The sequence below is a fragment of the Sorex araneus genome, chromosome 6, assembly GCF_027595985.1.
Source record: "Sorex araneus isolate mSorAra2 chromosome 6, mSorAra2.pri, whole genome shotgun sequence".
NCBI classification, from domain to species: Eukaryota; Metazoa; Chordata; class Mammalia; order Eulipotyphla; family Soricidae; genus Sorex; species Sorex araneus.
In genome coordinates this window covers 134,898,160-134,915,004 of record NC_073307.1, presented here as the reverse complement: position 1 = coordinate 134,915,004, position 16,845 = coordinate 134,898,160, and the positions used below count along the sequence as shown (strand labels likewise).

General features: G+C 46.3%; 1 protein-coding gene across 3 annotated transcripts in view; it reads right to left on the bottom strand.

Annotated features, from left to right (window-relative positions):
- HIPK3 (homeodomain interacting protein kinase 3) overlaps window positions 1-2,458 on the bottom strand; it is a 92,448-nt gene extending 89,990 nt beyond the window's left edge. For all 3 annotated transcript variants that reach the window (XM_055142115.1, XM_055142117.1, XM_055142116.1), the window contains exon 1: window positions 1,882-2,458. The gene's annotated coding sequence lies outside the window, so the exon portion shown is untranslated. The remainder of the gene's footprint in view (window positions 1-1,881) is intronic.
- Between the last annotated feature and the right edge of the window lie 14,387 nt (window positions 2,459-16,845).

Below are 16,845 nucleotides of genomic sequence, written 5' to 3'. Positions count from 1 at the left end.
GGTATGAAGACATAAGGTATCCAATAAAACCATAAAACCTAGTCTTTAAAAAGGTCAGCCAGGTTTTGTTTACTTAAATATACTAAGTTTAAGCATGACCTATGAAAACCTAATCTTGGCTCACTGCATAAAATTAGCACTACACTTGCGAACACAAGCAGAATCTAGACTTATTAAACATATGGTCAGGCTTGCCCAGCTCCTGAAAAATTAAACAAGAAAGCAGGATTGAAAACGTCGTAGCTGGGGAACAAGAAACTCCACCCACCCTGCTAGAAATAGTCCACCACCACCACCACCACCACCACCACCCCCCAAAAAAAACTGATCAAAAAGGGAATCTCACAATTTTACGCCAATTAGAAACTTGGAAATGACCTATAAAGGTTTTAAATAGAACTACGTACACTTGAGAAGTTACCACGCAAATATCTAAAATAGAAGACGTGGGGGGGAGGTGGAGGATAGAGAGAGAATCCAGCCAGCCGAACTCTACACTCCTAGAAGGTCCAGAAACACACACACACACACACACACACACACACACACACACACACACACACACACACGACCAGCTAACTTCTCTGCCCTTGGACCTGAGAGACCTCAAAAGTTGACACCACCACTAACCAGGTGCCCCTGGATTGTTTTTTTTTCTTTAAATAAATAAATAAATAAATAAGCCTGCTCCCCGGAGCGCCTCGGAACTAGACGCAAACCACCCCAGCAGGTGGAAAAACAAATTCGACCGGGGCGGCAGGGGCTTGTGACAACACGGTTCAAGGACTCGAACGTGCCGGGGCGGTCTCCAGGTCCCAGGTAACTTGCGCACCACGCCGCGGCCGGCGATCCCGGGGGCCGAGAGCCGCCCGCCGCCCAGCGCCCGGCTCGGCCGAGCGCCCACGTACCATGTTTAAAAGGGCCGTCTCCCCGCCGGCAGGAAAACAGACATTCTCTGTCGGCCGGCGTCCCGCGAGTGCTGCCCGGGCCGCGCCGGGTGGGGGGTGGGGTGGGGGGGGGGAAGCGGGCGGCGGCCACCGTAACGCGAGAAGCCGGCAACAGCCCCGCCGCGCGGCCGCCACGCCTTCCTCGGGCCGCGGCGAGGGGGACGCGCGGCCGGGCCGGCGGATCACATTTCTCCTCCCCAACAATCACACGCACTCAACGTCCCCGGGAGTTGACACCCCTCCCTCCCTCGCTCCCTCCCTCCCAGCCACGCCGGCGACTCGGCCGCCCGGCCCCAGGGACGCGGCCGCCGGGGCGCCTCCACGAGTGGCGTGTGTGTGCGCGCGCGCGCGTGCGTGCGTGTGTGTATGTGTGTGTGTGTGTATATGTGTGTGTGTGTGTGTGTGCGCGCGCGTCGGGGGCCCCTTCAGAAAAGAGCAGAGGTCGCCCGTAGCGACGGCCCGCGGGTGGCGGTGGGGGCAAGAGCCTCCCCCCCACCCCCCCAACACACTCACACACACACACAAACCCGTTCCCTCTCCAGGGTGAGGCGGCGGCGGGGGTGGGGGGGAGAGGGTGACACGAAACAAAACTTGGGTTGCTGGGAAGAGCCGTTGCGCAACCCCGACCGAGGGGGAGGCCCCGGGGGCTGCCCGGGCGCGGCTTCCCGGAGGCTGCGCCACCGCCGTGCGCACCCACCACCGCGCGCGGCCTCGGGCCCCGGGCCTCGACCGACGGAGCCTCCCGGACGCCGGCGCGCCGGGGGATGCCGACGGGGCCGGGGGGACGCGGGAGCCGCGGGAGCCGCGAGCGGGCGGCGCCGCGCGCGGCCCGCAGGCCTCGAGCCGCTTCTCCCCCACCCCCACCCCCCCGCAGCAGACGCTCACCCAGTGGCGGCGCCCACCCCCCCCCACCCTCCTCGCCCCGCGCCCTTACCTTCCTAGAGGCCTGCGCTCTCCCCTCTTCGGGCGGCCGCAGCCCTGAGCATGTCCGGAGCGGGGTGCGGGGCCGTGCGGCGGGGACGGGGGAGCCTGGCGCGCTTCAGCAGGCGGCACCACCCAGCCCGGGCTCAGCCCCTCTCGGCGGCCGCTGCCATCTTGTCCTGGCGGCTGAGAGGAAACGGCGAAACACCCTCCCCCGGCCGCGGCTGCTCTGGCTGCTCTGGCTGCTGAGCGCCGGGCCCGTCTCCCTCATCTTCCTTCCCGGGGATGGGGGGTGGGGGAGGGGGGGGGCGCGGCGCGGGTGGCGAGGCCGGCGGCTGGGGCCTACGGGCGGCGCAGGGTGCGGGGCCCGCGGCGGTCGGGGCCCATGTCCGGCCGCCCCGGCCGAGAGAGAGACGAGGGGGAAGAGAAGGACGGCGGCCGGGCGGCGCCGGGGCCCGCGGCTCGCTCGCGTCTGGTGGCCGCGCTGCGGGCTAGTCGTCACCGAGGCAGCTGCCGCCGGCTGCCCCAGCCTCGGGCCCCTCCTCCGCGCCCGCGGGCCTCGGCCGCCGCCTCCGCAGCGCCACCGCCCGCCCGGCCGCGCTGCGCGCCCAGCCCGGGCGGCCCCGCTCGGCTCGGGCCAGCGGAGGCTCCGCGAAGCCCCTCCCCGCGGCCGGCCCGCCCCGGCCGCCGCCGCCGCCGCCGCCGCCGCCGCCGCCGCCCTGGGCGCCCCGGGGCCGCCTGGGGGCTGGAGGGAGGGCGCGACCCCGAGATCCCGCACGTCCGCCCGGCCCCGCCGCCGGAGCAGCGCGGCTCAGCGCCCGCTCTGCGGTTCGGAGCCTCTTTAGGCCTCCTCGGCCCTCCACACACCTAAATGATGATTTTTTTTTTTCCCCTTTTTTAAGAGACTGTTTCCCGGACCCCGCCCCCGAAGAAAGGATGATTAAAATGCGGAAGCTTGGTTTCTCAAGCTTTTAAGGTTCCGGAATCATCATTTCCCTTTCAGGCCCATTTCTTCGAGCCCCCTCCCGCCCCTTCCCCCCCCCTTTTTTTTTTTATCTTTTAGGGGTCCAAAAATAAGGAAAGGGGAAAATGCTTCAAGTTGACCAAGTTCTCCATCCACACTCGGTGCTTCCTGTTCGCCCATCCCAAAGAGTCAGAATTGTAAGATGTGGCTGAACCCTCTGAGGGGGAGAGTCCCAAGAGCTTCACCCACCTCCGTAGTGGATAATTCTTCAAGCGAAGTCAGACCCACTCCCAGAGACGAGTTACCTCCCTCCTGGAGACTAGCATATCAACAGAACGGCCCCTCTGAAACGGCGGAATCACTAGAACCACAGAATCTTCGAGATGAAAGAACCTTAAGAGCTCCTTGAACCGGGTGTTGGGCGTTTGCCTTGCACGCTGCCAACCCAGGTTCGATCCTCAGCATCCCAAACGGTCACTTGAGCACCTCGAGGTCTAATTCCTGAGTGCAGAGCTAGGAGTAACCCCTGAGCATCCCAGGTGTATGACCATCCCCTACCATCCCCACCCTCACCTCCCCCCGCAAAGAAAGAGGTAGAAAGAGATCCTTGAACCAAACGCTACCTTAAGACCTAGGTCAGACGTTCTAAAGAAACTCAGGTTGCGCTGGAGACAGTTGAATGGGTAAGGTGCTTGCCCTGCAGCTGATCCGAGTTCCATCCCCTGCAAAGCACATGGTCCTCTGGGCACAGCATGGTCTGGTGTGGCCAAAACCCCACTCCCTGGAAAAAAGTGCCGGTTCCCTTACCAAGGATACAGGGAAAAATTCAGGTCTGCATTCCCACTCTCTCCTTATTTCCCTAGGATAACAATTCACCTTCTGTAATGAACACCTATTTTTTGGAACTTGATTTCTTTTTTAATATTCATTTCCTCTATTTCCTTTCATCCTGAACTAACGTTTAATCTTTGGGGAACTGAATACCTTTGAGGAATAAAAGTGCCCTTTCTTTGTTTTCATCATCATCTTCACTAGGAGGATTGAATTTACCACATATGTATATTTATCCCTAGACATTTTCTAATGCAAGAAATGAGGCAGGGCAAAGGGAGAGGCAGGTTGCTTCATATTTAATACTAGACATTTATTTTCTAATGTGTTTCAAGCTGGGAGAAGAGTATTTTGGAGAAGGGCTTAAAAAAGAAAGAAGAATAACATGCCCTGAGGCAGTTGGAAAAAACCTTTTGGAATGACAGTTCTTTTCTTCCAGTTATGGAGGATGACCCTTTGAAAATACTTCCAAAATAGAAAAACAAAACAATGACTAGAAATAATAAAAAGAAAACAATGACTAGACATCTTCCAGAGATAGCATATTAGCTGTTCCTTTTGACTTAGTATTTACGTTTGATTTTTTTTTAAAGCAATAGGTAAGATGACCAAAAAAGGACAAAATGTTACTCAAAGAAAAAAATCAAAATAATAGAGAAGAAAAATCTACAAGTGCAGTAGGACCTTGCAGTAAAACTTTAAATTATTGAATGTTTGCAAAACATCTTTCTAGATTATCTCTGAAGGAAGTCTTCCATTCTCTGTATTTGTGACATTATTCCAACCATGGAGAAGCTGAAGAGAGAGGGATTTTTTTTTCTATCACTGATGTTGGTCCACACTAAAAGAGTTCCCATGGGTTATTGTCATCCATTGTTCTCTTTCCTCTCCCCCAAAAGACTTTTTCATTGCCAGTGCTTAGTACAGTGACTGGTATTTATAAGTCCTTTGTAAATGTTGCTAGACAAGTAAACTCAAATCGACCTTCATTTGATACCAATTGTTTACTAACTTCATCTCTTTGCCTCCATCATCTTTACCTCTTCAACCCAAGGTGAACCCTAAGATACAGATAATTTTCCAAAATCCCGGATTTCACCATTTTATTAAGTTTGTGAGAGAAAAAAATGGGAAAAAAAAATCTCAAGGTTAGGGCCAGAGAGTTTAGGGGTTAGGGTGATGTCTCATAAGTGTGGAAACCCAGTTTGGTCCATCTCTGGCACTACATGCCAGCCAGAATTACTAGGTAGACACCTGACTACTCCTGAGAACCCCTAAAAGTGATTCTGATGGTCCTGGTACCTCAGGGCCCAAGTAGCACCCCACCCCAGGGTTCAGCCATCCAGTTAGTCAAGAATTGCTAGGAGTGGCCCCTGGTTCCCCTAGCATCACTAAGGAGACCTCCTTCCCCCTAACTCCCACTACTACGTTCCTTTTAATTTTATTTCTAACAGTGCTGGGATCAAACCTGGGACCTCACACATACAAGGCAAGTGCTCAACCACTGAGCTACATCCCTAGTCCCTTTTATTTTACACTTCCCGACTTGCGATACTTTTAATGGTAATAGTTTTGAGCTTATAATGGATGAGGACCACACGCTCCACCAGCTACCCCAAGTTGGACTGGAAAAAGATTATTTTATGTTGCCAAATGGCAAAAAAGTGCAATGACCTTTTGTTTTGTTTTGTTTGGGTCACACCCATGATGCTCAGCTGTTACTCCTGGCTTTGCACTCAGAAACTACTGTTGGCAGATTCTGGGGACCCTGGGTCAGCCACATTCAAGCAAGGGCCCTACTCACAGTACTTTCTTTCCAGCTCCAAATGTAATAACTTTTTATTCAAAAATGAATGCTATGTACCAAGCACTGTACTACATCTAGAGAGTTGACTGCTATACAAAATTTTATATTTATAAACATTATTTTTAAAAAGAGACGTACATGGATACAATGTGGGGACAGAGCAGGAAGACCAAATCAAATAGGAGCATGGAGAGCCATTGTAAGCCTTCACTTGTCACCCTCCAGGAATTCTCTGCACACTTCCTCCAGGAAGAACTTCATTTCTGACGAAGCAGAATTCCCAGTCTTTCTTCTGTAGCATTTTTCTCAACTGCCATTTGATTTTCTTGTTATTTAGCATTCACTCCCACCAATCTAAAAGCACCACAAAGTTAACAACATTTCATTTTTGTACTCCATTATATGCGCAGCACAGAGACAGTGGTGCAGCAATAAGTAGGGCTAGCTATGGGGGAGAAGGGGGGCAGGGCAAAACAAAAGGACGTCAGTAAGGTGACAGGAGACCATCAAGCCATTCATGGACCTTCAAAGCACAGGACAGTGCAGAGCTGAATTAGTGACTGAAAAGAAATTTGAAAGATGTGTAAGGGTTAGCCAGAAGAAAGAACTCTTGATCCTGAGGAAAGTCAGAAGTAAAAGCCATTTAGAAACAAATACTAGAAACTTGCTCTGCAAGCTTATTATTCTCCCTTGAACTCATAACTCACTTATCTGTCTCTTGTTTACTTATTCTTTCAAACTCTTGCTCTCTTAAACTTGTATTCCTTTTCTTCTCACTTCCCTCACTCCTGAATAAGTTTTGTTCAATAAAATGTATCTCCCCAATAGACGGAACATGATGGCCTATATACCTATATTGCATGATATATCTATTTTGCAAACTACAACACCCCAAAGGAGAGAGAGAGAGCAAAAAGGGATTCCCTACCACAGAGGCGGGGTGGAGTGGGGGGTTGGGGGTGGTGGAAGGGATGCTGGGATCATTGGTGGTGGAGAATGGGCACTGGTGGAGGGATGGGTACTCAATCACTGTATGACTGAAACGTAAGCACGAAAGTTTGTAAGTCTGTAACTGTAATTCATGGTGATTCATTTAAAAATTTTTTAAAAATTAAAAAATAAACTATCTCCCTTCACTGAAAAAAAAGAAGAAATAGACTACTACAGATTGGGACCAGAGAGATTGTATAGCATGCGTGCAGCTGATCCTAATTTCACTCCCAGCACGGCAATATGATTCCCCCAGTACTGCCAGGAGTGATCTCTGAGCACAGAGCTAAGAAGAAACCTCTGGGCAATGCAAGAAAATGAAAATATGAGTAAAGAAAATAGAGAATTTAAGAAATGGCGCCATCACCCACTTTCAGCCCCACCCTATGCCAGGCCCTGAAGAGGCTTTATAGGCAGTTTCTCCCACTCTCACCCTGTGTTCCTTCACTCATCTCCCTCGTTGAACCCCTACAGTTTGAACCCCTATAGTTACCGTTGTAGAGAAATAGCTGTTTCTCTTCTCAGCCCATTTGCCAAAGTTCCCCCAAGAAAACCTTTGAAACTTTGTCACAGAGTCTGAGTCATCAGCACACACTCCCCTTCCTCAAGGAAGCTGGGATTTTGGTCCTTGTTTTCCTTCATACATTGGGTAATCTTTTTTAGCATTTGATTGGGAGGCAAGGGCTAGTCAATTAAAAAGTGTCTAACTACAAAAATCAGGAAGATGAGATTTGGCAGGGAGCTTTGTTTTCCTCTAGCCCTGGAGATCCTGGCCACTGGGCACAAACAGTCTACCTTCTCCATGGAGTTTTGTAACCCAAGGCCTCAGGGAGGGGCAGCTGGAACGGAAAAAAACTTTCAGGAGTGCCTCTCTATTATCTTATATTTGCAGAACTGAAAAGCTCAAGTAATTCTTTGCAGCCCAGAGATGTTTTTCTTCCTTTAAAAAAAAAAAATTCTGAGGCAGGGACATAGTTCAGGGGTAAATGTGGTGGCCTTGCAAGCAGCAACAGATCCAGCAGACCCAGGTTCAGTCCCCAAATGTGGTTTCTCCAAAGTACTGCCAGGAGTTACTCCTGAGTGCAGAGCCAGGAGGAAATTCTGAGCACTTCCAGGTATACTACCCCGCTACCATCAAACACACACACAAATGTTTATTCCACAAGATAAAAATCATTTGACCTTACTCTAGTTTACTCTAGGAAGATAGCTCAAAGAGCGTGTCCTCCAAATGTAACACACACCATTCACACACACACTAGGCTGAGCACCTCCAAAAGCTTTCCCCTGAACAATGAGCTGAGAAGTAGCCCTTCCACCACCAGCCCAGCACAGCTAGGTATGACCCCCAAACAAAAAGAAAATCATCCAAATTGCCCATAAAATATAGGATGTATTGGTTTGCTTATGTAATCTTTATCTATAACATTTGTATTTAAAGGTCTGCTACTTCTAGATAGCCATAAATTAAATATCTCTGGTGTTTCAGCTCTTAGAGCAGAAAACTGATGAAGATTATATCTTGTTGGCTTTTCCAGATTCTTCATCTTCCGTGAAGACTAGGAATAACTCTCTTTGTTACACTTTTTCTAAAGCTTTGTTAAATCTTCCACTTATTATCCAGAATGGTGATAAGGCTAACACATCCAATCACCTGACACCCACATGATATTAAGGTTGAAGAAGCCTTAAGATCCTTGGCACATTATTTTCACAGGTTTTGCCAAATTGCAAGTCTCTCCAGTTCATTCTCTCTCTGCAACCTCTGGAGTTGGACCATCATATTGCCAGTTGCTCCAAAATAAACTGGGCCACAAGAGAGGTAGAGTCAAGAAGAATGCTTTCACCTCTCTCCTTGACTCATTTTGGCCACCTGCACTTGGGGAAATGCCTGCAAAGTTTGCTCAGAGAACCTACATGGCACAGATGCTCATGTCCTGCCAGTCCCTGGAGGCAACTATCAAGCTGCCTCTAAAGCCCACTTGTTCTGCCCATGTGGGAGAGGATCCTTGCCACTGGGTTCCTCGGGGAGTCCTGGACTCAGACTGGAGGGAGGAATTGCTCTTTTCAGGAAAGGAAAGTCAGTACTAACCTCCACACAGGTGTTCTGAGTCACAGAAAAGAATTTCAGGAGGAGATAGTTGAGCGAAACTTACTTAGAAAGATGTGAAATGTGTATCTAAGAGAAAAAAAGAGAACATGAATGTTTAAGAGAATACAGGCTTCTCCAGAGTGAAGAAAGCAAGCAAAAAGACCAAGGTAGATAAGCGCAATATGTGTTCTAGGTAGAAAACAGGCTTAAGGAGCAAGCTCAAAGGACTTTTGGGAGATTTTATACCATTCTTCCAAATTTTCTTTTTCCTGGAGTTTTGCATTGCATGGAAATTAATCTGGGCATCGTCACAGGAAAGTCTTACACTGTTGATGGTCTTCTCATAATTCCATCCCTTGCACTCTTGATGGCTTCTTCATAATCTCATAGATTCTTCTGTAGCTTCTTTTCTGAGGTGTCCACACTTCTCTGGGTGGTGCCTCAGTTTCTCCTTTCCAAAGAACTTAGGATTTTCATGTCAAAGAAATGGAGTCTTCAGGTCGTTGGGCTACTTCCAGACTAGGTAGTCTTTTCTTAAATTTTACTATTGCCCCAAAGTACATTACCAGGGCCCCCTATCTCACTCCCTGTAACTCTCTACTATTAAAGGTATCTATATCACATTATAATGGACTAGTATTGTAGTTCTGTTAGAAAAAAAGACACTTAAACTAAGGAAATTGCAAAAGAAGCACATTTTAAAAAATCCATTCTGTTTTCTTATTTGAATTTTCCTGCTCACAAACCTTCAGACTGTTTTGCCTACAAAATTGTTCATAATTGTCAAGATTAGTTTCTCTCCTTCCTTTTGTTGTTGTAGTCGCTACTGTGATGACGAGAGCATTGGATTGCTGTGCGCCAGAGATCACACACTCCATTGTATTGCCGAAGATCTCAAGCAACAGAGCCAAGGCACAGGGAAGGGAGAGGGCACAATGCCTGGGGTCCAGTCTGAAGCCTCATGCCTACAAGGTGGGCACTCTGCCTCTAGGCTATATCTAGGACCTAAAACTATTCATCTTAGTTGGCCTGTTGAACCACATTATAGTTAAGATTCCACAAAACCATTTTAACCCTCTTCCCATGTGCCTTAAAGTTTCCACTAAGATGTGGTTTTCTCTTTTCCCAGTGATACCCTTTTGTTTCTCCATGGTTCTGTGTCTGTGTCATCAATGTCATGCTCGCATCATTGATATTCCACCCAGACTTCAATGTGAAGGTTTGATGTTCATGCCTCCAAAAAGTTTTGATAGAATACATCACCTCTAAGTGATATTCATGCTTTCCACATGTGTTATTTAGATCCTCGCATATGTCAAGTACTGTTCTGTTTTCTGTTTTAGGGCCATACTCTGCAGTGCTCACAGCTTATTTCTGGCTCTGTACTCAAGGATCATTCCTGGCAGTGCATGAGTGACCACATGTGGGGCAGAGATGACCCAGGATTGACTGCCTGCAAGGCAAGTGCCCTATCTACTGTACTTTCGCTCTGGCCCCAGGCACTGTTCTAAACACTTGATTAGCAACTCATTTAACAGAGGAGGGAATTTGAAGATCAGAGAGATGAAGAAATATGTTCCAAGTTACACAATAAATGCCGGAACTGAATTGCACTCAGACTGCCTGGTCTAAACCCTCTACCCCAAAGCACATATTTTGACTAAGTGCATACTTGAAAATGTTTTTTATAGAACACGGACTCATAGGGTCCAGAGAGAGAGAGAGAGTACAGAAGGTAAGGTCATTTTCTTGCTCTTGGTTGACCCCAAAACAAAATGAAACAAATAAACATGGAATCAAAAGGAAAGTCTAATTTCCCTTGCAAAGAATTCAGATTGAGGATTGCTTTTCTGATAAGTATCAAGCATCAGATCCTGAACATGTCAAAGAATAGGCTTGAAAAGCAAAATAGAATTTGATAACCCTCTAAGATGCCATTCTCAAGTTCTTTTCCTTTTACTGTAAGGGAACAGAGATGGAGGTTGGAGAAAGTGGAGAACTGACAGATTTCATTTCTTACCCAAGACCACTCAGGTCCAGTCCACTTACCTCAGTTATCCCATTTGAGTCACTAAAATGACTGACTATAGTTCCCAAATAGAAGCTCACTGATTTATATTTGTTTGTGTGCAGTACTTAGGGGATACTTCTGGCTCGGGTCCAGGGGAGGTATTCTCAGGGGTACCAGTGGTGTCAAGCAATGGGTCACACCCGGCATGAGTCTAATCCAGGGCTCCTGTATGCAAGTGCATGAGCCCTTTGAGCTGGCTCTACACCTTCTTGCTCTCTGAAAGATTTTTTCGCTCTATACCAGAACTAGAGAAACAGTCCAGCTTATTTTGGGAACTACACCCAGTGGTGTTCAGGGTCTATTCCAGGCTCTATGCTTGGGGGCTGCTTCTGGTGGTACTCGAGGACCATATGCAGTGGCAGGAGAATCAAACCCGGTCCTCCAGCCAACTGAGCTCTTTCTCTAGCTCCCATCTATCTTTTCTGTGCCCATATGTGTAAAAGAATGTAGGACACATGTAAGGCTCATTAAGGAAAAGCTGTGCCCCCACTAAATAAAATGAAGTATCCTTCATATGTAAGCACTCCAACAAACTCCAGCAACAATAAAACCTCTGTTTACTCAACACAGATTTCTCAAGGCTCATGAAATTCTCTGGGTGAGAGTCTGTCATATCACATTTTGACTTATTCTACACATGTCAATCCAACTCCTCTAGAGTACAGAAAACAGGGAATTGTCGTCAAGGAATGTGTGGGATGAGACAGGGGAACACACTAAAAGCCCTGCCTGGAAGACTTTCAGGGCAAGAGCAGGTGTAGGTAGAGTTGTAAAGTTTAGAATGAAACTCATTCTTGCTTTGGTGCCTTTGTTCTGCTCCTTAATTACACCCCCCCTACCTTATTTTCTCTTTCCTCTGTTCAAAATGTTCCTCAAGGGGGCTGGAGTGATAGCACAGAGGGTAGGGCATTTGCCTTGCACGCGGCCAACCTGGGTTCCATTCCCAGCATCCCATATGGTCCCCTGAGCACAGCCAGGAGTGACCTCTGTGCATCGCCGGGTGTGACCCAAAAACCAAAAAGAAAAAAAAAACTCAAAAAAACAACAAAATTTTCCTCAAAACTACCTCAGATTACACACTAGAAGCCAAAAGAGCCTCCACCCCACCCCTACACCCATCTAGCCTCCAGAGACCATTAACATCAAAATTGCTTCTTCCGAGCTGGAGAGATTGTACAGGGGTTAAGGAGTTTTCCTCACATGCAGCCAGCTTGGTTTGATACCCGGCACTGCATAGGCTCACCTGAACACAAGGCCACTAGTGTGGCCAAAACACAAAACAAATATTTATTTATTTGTTTGTTTGTTTTTAAATTGAATGTAGGAAAACTGCTATTTATTCAACCATTGATTAAGCTGATTGAATTGGGCATGGGACTCCATAAATTTGCTTTTCCTTTTGATCAAAATACCCTTTCTCCTGGTAAATTATTATTCAATCATTAAGGAAATATACTTTTTAAAACATATTTTAAGAGCCAGGGAGATATATCAAAGGGATGAACTAAATGTTTTGCATGAAGAAGGGCCTCAGTTCCATCTCAAACTATAAAGGCCCATCCCAGCCAGCCCTGCCGAGTGTGGTCCTCACCAAAATGATTGGTACACAACGGTATCACAGGCTCAGTAGTATCACTCAGGAATCCTGAGTACCCACAGGGAGGCTTCTATTAAAAAATTCAAAATTAAAAAAAGAAATGCCTTAAAATCTTATGTTTCAAAATAGCTGAAGCAGCCAGCAGCCCAAACAAAGCTTTTGTTGGACTTAGAAAAGGCACTTCTCATGCCACTTTGCTTCCATCTGTTAGAAATATATCAACTTTGTGAAGGCAACATGCTTTTCTGCCATATGTCTTTAGAGCATCCTAATAAACATAGAAATCTGAGCTCTCTGCAGCATGAATATTGCCAGAAACACACACCCGGCAGCCCTGTAAATCAAACCTTCCTTTCTTGTCCTTTGACCCACCCAGGAAGTGATCAAAGGAAACTGGATAACAAGGAATCCAGAGACCTCCTGTTTTTTTTGTGTGTGTGTGTGACTTTAGAAATACGTCATAGCTTCCTTAGTGGCCTTCCCTGTCTATGTACTTCTATAATGCCTGTCCCACAGAGAAACTGAGGGTTCAATGAGATCTCTTCTGCCACCCCAACACATGTGGGGGAGGTCCAAATAAAAGTTTGAGGGCTAGAGAACAGTTCAAGAGGCTGAGCACATGATTTGCATGTGTGAGGTCTGGGTTCCACAGATTGTCACTAGGCATTGTCATGAGCAACCCCCAGCACAGAGCCCAGAGCACCACCAGGTGTGGCCTAGGAACAATGGTTGGTGACAAACAAAGGTTGGGTAAATTTAAATGCTCAAAAATGTCTCCGGAGAGAGCTTATAGTGGGTGGGACACTTGCCTTGCACTGAGCTTACTCGGGTTGGATCTCTGGCACTCCATATGCTCCACTGAGCCCAAGCAAGAGTGATTCTCTAGTGCAGAGTCAGGAGTAAGCCTGGAACATCACTGGGTGTGGCCTCAAAACCCACAACAAGACCAGTTAATAAAGTTTCGGGGTCTTTGGAGAAGATATCTGGGGTCACACTGCTCCACGTCCCATTTGAGCTCAGCTGCAGAAGTAGGAATAAAAAGGGGAAGGTTTGAGCCACAAAAGGAAATGGTTGCCTCTAAGAATTTCCCTTCTTTGCCCCCTTTTGTTCTCTTTCTCTACTGGAAAGAGGAATCAGTACTTCTCTGGCTCAAATCTTTTTTCCCACCTTTAGTTTGATATTTCAGTCGGGATCAGCCTCTTAAATTTTATCCCACTTTTTAAAAGGAGCACTTTTTCCTGATAAAAGAGAGTTGTTTTGCCCTGAATATAAAATCCCCAGTTATGTGTTGGGATTATACCTGAACCAGAAAATGTAGGGTTCCACCTCTTCAAATCCCTCTCAGTTAATAATCAGATATTTCTGCTCAGCCTAAGACTATACCTCCCTTACCCTTGACTGATCCCCAAATGTCTGCCTTGCTTTCAATAAATATAAGTATAGTTATTTATGTTTCCTGCTTACCATCCATATGTCTAAATTACTATGTAACATAATGATTGGGTACATCATTAAATATGCTGAGATTAATACTGTGGTGCATCATGTTTGTTTCTTGAAACACTAAATCCTCTTCAAATACTTTCAGTCTTAGTGAGTTGTTTTTCCTATTGCACAAACACCTGCTCACATCTTTAAAATAAAGGAGGAAACATTATTACTAAAATTGCTGCTTGGATTAGAGTTGTAATAGGAAATATATTTTTCTTTTATAGTAGAGGAATAATGTGCTTGCAGAAAGAAAAAAAGCAAAATAAAAAATAAGGAGGGGTCTCATTTAGAAGGCTGAGTTTATGGAGGAAGCAATAAAATGGAAAGCAAAAAATAAAATGCCATTAGTTCACATTTCAACAAAATTTTCAAAAGGTACAATAAAATCTAAGAAGCTATTCTTAATCAACATATGGAGAACTACATGGTGAAGGTCATTTGTAATCTACAAATTGACTACAGAGATTCATTTAAAGGGAGGAAGTTGGCTTGCTCAGCAGAATTGCTCAGGAGTATAGATAGTCTGCCTTGCAAGCGCATGATCACAAGTTCAAGTCCCCAGTGTCCCACATCTCCCAAGGTCCACCCTGGCAGTTTGCTATTTGATCCTGGCAGCTATACTCTCTGATGTCACAGGCAATTTCTGGCTGTAGTGTGTGCGCACCAAAAAAGGGATATGACTCTCAGTGAACAATAAGTCTAGGAAGTGCAACCCCTGGTAAACATGTGTGGTAACACTGCAGTAACCCCCAGGAGAGTACCACAACTATAACTTGTGTGCTTTACCTAAGAGGGTGAGCCCAGTAGGGCATGTGGACAAGCCCCATAACTAGAGTAGTATCAACCTAAGCAAGCACCGGGAATAAGCATGCAAGCCCTGCAGCTTGATGTGATCCTCATGGGGGTGCTAAGGCTGAATGTGGTAGCACCACAGCTAAAACATGTAGGAGTACCACACACAGCGAGGCATAGTGGGCAGCCCCTGGTGAGAGCAACTGCATCACCCAAAACAATGAAGGGAAGAGGGTGTGGGAGATAAAAATAAAGTGAGTCAATTTATTCATTCTTTGCAGTAGACTATTTCAAAATCATGCCAAGAAAAATATAATCTGTTTACACATAATTTTTTAAAACATAAATTATTCTATGCATGAAATTGTGATATATTAGAAGCTGGAATGTTTGTTCTCATGAGGTCCAGGGTTTGATCCCTAGAACCAGAAAAAAATATGGTATATTTATGTATTTCTTATATAATTGATATAATAGGAAAAATAATAATTCTGGTAGCCTGGTAGTAAAGCACACAAACTGCCTCTGGTGCCATATCACCTCATTAAGAGCCATGATCCAGAGATTTAGAATAAATCTCTCAGAAGAGAGCAACACAAGAACAACATGCAGCAGAGATGCCTTTGGACCCCAAAGTCAACATCCAGTTAAAAAAGAATTAAATTAACCTCACAGTATTTAAACTTTTAGAATTTTTGGAGTGCGTGGTTACATTCTCAGCTACTCATCATCTCATACTCTGCACTGCTGATGTACCAGACAAGGGCTTAATGGCTCCAGGGTGAAATACAACAATCTTCACACACTTCCCTCTAAGGAAAATTTTCTGGATCATTGTTAGCAGAATATTTATAGCAAGCAATACAAAAGAAATAATTTAGATCCTGCTTTGGGAGTAGGCTTTGGGGGTCTGGGTGGAAATATTCGAAATACGGTGATGGGAAGGTATAGTGGTGGTGGGATTGGTGTTGGAATATTGAATGTAATAAATTATTGTGAACAACTTTAAAAAATAAATAAACACTATTGTTTACAAAGTTGTTCATAATATAGTTGTTATGTGCTTTCGATGTTCCAACCCCAATCCTACCTCCTAAGTGACCTTCCCTCCAGCATTGTCCTCATTTTCCTAGTCATGCCCCAAGACTGCCCCTTAGCAGGCACACAATAATTTGTTTTATATTATTTGCTACAACAAAATGGCTATAACAAAATGAAAATTGGTGAAAAACTTTATATCTCGACACAGGGTTGCTAAGTCTCTTAGGATTTACTAAGCTGTTCATCACTAGTTGAGTCTTCTGCATGATTGCTTTTGTTTGTTGAATTTAATTGCCGTCAACACCACTTTCTCGTACAACTTGGTGTGCTCCTACTGGAATTTTAGTACAATGGAAGGTGGAAGTGTTGCACAATTCAGAAACTTCAGGATTTGTAAATCTGGGATGAGTCAGCAGAGATTCTTAGTGAAGCTGTGGAAAGGTTGTGGGCCGTTGGTGTGTGTTTGGCTGCCAGGGCTTCGACAGGGTGAGACTGGCCCTGTTCCCGCTCCTCAGGGCACCCCAGGGGTTTCAGCCAGGGGGACCAGGGTGTCTATGAATTTCAGCTGCTTGGCTTGCATCTCCTCTGAGATTTAGTTTATGAATCTGAAGAGCAGGGATGTGGCTGAGTTGACATGGCTGTGGCTGGCTGTACTTAAATATATATTTAAAATAATCAATATGCAAGGGCTACAGTGATAGTATAGCAGATAGGACACTTGCCTTACATATGGCCAACCCAGGTTTGAATCCTGGAATCCCACATGGTCTTCCAAGACCTGCCAGGAGTGATTCCTGAGCACAGAGCCAGGAAGTAAGCCCTAAGGATCTCTAGGTGTGGCCCCAAAACAAAATAATAATAAGTGTATAGTAAATAACAAAAGGATAAGGGGCTGGAGAGATAGCACAGCGGGTAGGGCGTTTGCCTTGCACGCGGCCGACCCGGGTTCAAATCCCAGCATCCCATATGGTCCCCTGAGCACGGCCAGGGGTAATTCCTGAGTGCAAAGCCAGGAGTAACCCCTGTGCATTGCCAGGTGTGACCCAAAAAAAAGCAAAAAAAAAAAAAAAAAAAAAAAAAAAGGATAAATATAATTACCCCTACCCTTATATTTATAAATTTCTCCTCTCTTCTCTCTCTCTCCCACTTTCTCTCTCTCCCACTTTCTCTCTCTCTCTCTCTCTCTCTCTCTCTCTCTCACAGGAATGCTGGCACCATGCTAAGAAATCACTGTTGGCAGTGCTCTTGAGACCATAGTGGTGCCAGTGATTAAACTGGTGTAAGCCTCATGCAAAGCATCA